Source organism: Centroberyx gerrardi, chromosome 13 (assembly GCF_048128805.1).
Source record: "Centroberyx gerrardi isolate f3 chromosome 13, fCenGer3.hap1.cur.20231027, whole genome shotgun sequence".
NCBI lineage: Eukaryota > Metazoa > Chordata > Actinopteri > Beryciformes > Berycidae > Centroberyx > Centroberyx gerrardi.
Window position 1 is genome coordinate 11,562,416 of NC_136009.1, and position 4,252 is coordinate 11,566,667.

Genomic DNA, 4,252 nt, shown 5'->3' on the forward strand with positions numbered 1-4,252 from the left:
TTCTTTTGTCTGGTTTACTGCTGTCACGGCTCTCTCCCTAACAGATATAGACAGATAGATTGAGAGATTCATTTAATAATCCCTATGGGAAGATTTGGGAGGTTGCATTGACCATGGAAAAATTCCCTTTCCTTGGGAAACCTCAGTGGCAAATGACTACATATTTATGTAATCTTACAGTATTTGACCTTGTATTACCACAGATATAGATACCGTAGGCTAACAAGTGGGTCAAGGTTTTTTATTTCCTGATAAATAGCATGGGATGCAGCTAGGAATATTGTGGCCTTCTCAGTGTAGTGAAGACTGACATCCACTAGCAAAACCAAGACGATTTTCAAAATTTCATGTAGGCCTACAAGTATTCATAAGAACAATGATAGATGCTCTTTCCTATCATGAGATCAACAAAGAGTATAGAGACTTGGAGTGAAGGATTTTGCCTCTGGGAGCTGCTATGGTCCCTTATTGTGCTCAGCAGTTCAGACAGACCCAGTCAGTGGGGGCCTGGCCAGAGAAATCTGCCCAGAGTTATCTGTGGCCTTGTGGCCGTTTCCTGTCATTAGGTTCTGGCCCAGCGGTCATTTATTTATACCTAACTGAGTGTAAGATAGACCCGGCCCTCTCACCATGGCTGTCTGAACCCAGAGAACACAAGAGAGCTAAATATAGAAAGTGCCAAACCCCGATTTCCGCTCTTGGAGAGTGGAGGAACTATTTTGAGAAAATGTCTACTTAGCCCGAAGGCTTGTTTTCATTCTCTGTTGGTGGTCACTTGGGTCTCTCTGACCTTGTCTTCTGCCAGCTGGTGGATAAACAGCATGTTGGATTTTCTATTACACACAATGGAAGAGTATACAGGGATAGTATCCATTGTCACCTATTCTTACAATTGTGAAAATTCTGAATTGTGTCTTTTCTCACACATAAAGGAAGCTAGAGATGAAACATCATTGCCATCTATTATTTATTGTAAGGATTGTCTAGAATACTAATAGATTTGTCTTTTCTCTTGTATTTTTCTCATGGATTGTTCCCGGTTCCCTGAAGGATTAAAGTCTGCTGCAGGGGAAGCCAGGTGCATTGGTATCGTGCTGTGCAGGTTTAAGGAAGCCCTTCAGCATCACAGGCAAACTACTGCAAGCCAAATTGCTCACAATTATCTCATCTGGCTGAGTTATTATTGACAAAAGCCAAATGCAATACGCACCATGAAGCAGATTGCAATGCATTGTCTCTATGATATCAGAGATACAGCAACTTTACAAGATCAGCTTCACAGTTTTAGTCTGCACTGGTAAAACTAAATAGTACATGAAGCACGGCACACAGTGCTATCCGAGTGATATTACCATTATGCTCTAATATGACAGAAACAGGATGTTCTCCATAAGCATGAATGCCCTTAAAAGGCATGAAGTATGTCGCCCACCACAGCACAGACTCTGCAGTAATCCCAGTTTGTCATTGTGCAACAATGTGAGATGACAGAGGGGCATATGGCCAGCGCCTGGCAGGCCGGCCCACTGACCATGTGCCTCACTATTAAAATCTGGCTTGGCAGTTACAGTGTCAGTGTGTTGGAATGTGCTGATGAGGGGGAGAGGAAGGGGAGGGAGAGCGGATCAGAGGGCGAGGGACGAGGGTGGCGGGTGGGGGCGTGGGTGCTGATAGAGCCGACCGTAGTGGCACCTCTGCTCCTCTGGTAGGCCCAACTGCTCATAGAAATACACACAACAGATAGGACCATTAAAGTCAATTTGAACTGAATGTTGCTGTCTACGGTGCTGGAGGGGCAGCAGTATTTCCATCAGCTAAAGCCTCCTACAGCACCATAGCTTCCCAGCTGCAGGTTGTGTTACAGTTTCGAAATGTAGTTTTCATCCTTCATATCATTCACCCATAACTGAGCACCGTACCTTTCCTATTATTAAAGTGAATTTACAATAATGTTATCTAAAGTGTGTTATGTACTTTTTCTTACCAGCAGGAACAGTGCATTGATTTTTGTATGTTCTTAATCAATGGCACAATATTGAGTGAACATAACACAACTCTTCATTGTACCACTGACTTGGGTTATGCAATGTGTTCCCCAGGTTGTACCGTATATGACGATCCAACCAAAGTACACAGCGACTGGACACATTATCAGATTCTGCTCCATTTCAGAAATGCATTGACAATGCTGCACCTCCATACTGACCTATGGGACCACCATGAATGATTGATCATGGCTAGTAGACTCCTCCATGGAAATGGGAAACTAAACCTCGACCCCTTGTGATTGACTCGACTGGAGGGCTCCAGTGGTTTAGTGCCAACACATCACTTACATCAGCCCTCCTCTACTCCTATCTTAAAATAACCTTTCCCCTCGGATCATGACAATACCACATGACATCAGTCAGTGTCACACCCTGCAGTCACATGCCTGAGGACACAGCCAGGCAACCTTTCACACAGTGCCCACTGAGGCTCTCTAGGGCAGGGTAACACTTTGATTGAGGTACTGCTCATGAGGTGTTTTGAGTGCATTATAATCATTTTCAGAGCATGCCATAATGTGCTATGGGAACAATCATTCTGGGCCAATATTTTTATTTTGCTACATGGTATGCAGGACTTTATGATGTCTGTCTGTGTGTAGACACATTCTTGTGAACACAATAAATCAAGAACAATACATGATAGAAACACCATACTTACACTACAGGTGTGGAGCACCTCTGCATACATTTGCATATTAATGAGGAAAATCAGATTTTCTTCAAATTACTCTAACACCTTAATGCTTTAGGATATCAGGATATAGGTGTTCATATCAATACCTCCCATGTTATGTGAAGACAAGTATGTTGACATAGAAATATTTGCTAATTTATGCATCAATTATCTTAATTAATTTCCTCATTAGCATAACTGGTTATGTTTAATATATCGTGGTGATTATGGCGGGACATCCGGCAGCTAAAGTACCTCTTATTTTCCTGTATTTCATTTTCAACATTTTGAACTGGCCTCAGAATAAGCCAGCTTTGTCTTAAACTAAAACAATTCTGCCAAATGGAAAACCTGTAATGAAACATTGAGCTCTACAGTGGGAGCAGCAGGGCAGCGCAGTAAGCAGGGAAACCAACCGGAAGACTTTTGTGGCAGCAAGCATCTGCAAGACACTGAATTCTCACCAGCTCCAGGGTGCTGCTCTGTAGCTGAGCCTGTGCTCGGACTGCAGTATCACAAATAATAATAACAATAATAACAGAAACTACAGCAAATAATTACAGGGGTACAGTTAAAATGAAGAGCAAAGAGTTATATCACTTTTATTACTACTGATGATATATTTCATAAGGTTTTATACAGCCTACAAATTGAGCAACATTAACACCTGTCATATTATCTCCCTCATATGAAAGCTGAAGGTCAATCAGAAACTGGGTCGAGCAGCTCAAAGATGAGACAGAGCCTCTCCTCTCCTCTCCTCCTTTTCTCGTGATTGTGACTCTGCACTTACCAAGGGGAATGCCTGCCTTGCATCACCTCAGTGACGCTGTCAACACTCAACATCAGCTAGTACACCGGTGTGCATGTGACACAATCGGAAAAGGAAAGGGGGGGGGGGGGGCGAGTGTAGAAGGAGTGGTTTCGACTGGTTTACACAACCGTTTGCACGCTACTGCCTCCCTTACAGAATTTTCTGAGGAATTCCAGTCATGTGGTCTACAGTAAGTCACACCAGTCTCTCTCTTCCCGGGACCAGAGCCAGCCAGCCAGCGACCGGCTCCAGCTGCCTGTGAGCTGACAATAGTTGATGCAACTTGTCTGATAAACATGTAACACTCTATTATGAATAATTTATTTAATTCAATACCTGCAATATATGCATTGTTGCGCTGTATCCCCTCTTTTACTTTGCAAACACGTGTGCAATTGTCACACACTCTATTCAAGGAAGTCAGCTGGTGAAATTGCAACCTAAACTGTCCCAACAAATCACACAGATTGGGTGAAAAGGGAAACTGTGTGGATGAATGAACATGTTCCTGCTGACCGAGGCAGAACAATCAGCAGCGAGCGTTGAGGATTATTGTTCTCTTCAGCTCAGAGATGTCACTGAGGCCACAGAGGCCAGCGTGACCCCTGTGATCCGCACGTGACTCCTCTTTACAACTGTTTGCTAAAGGTCAAAATTCAGCTCAGCTTTGCTAAATTTCCAGAAATGCAAAATGAAAAGACATCTAGTTCTGGC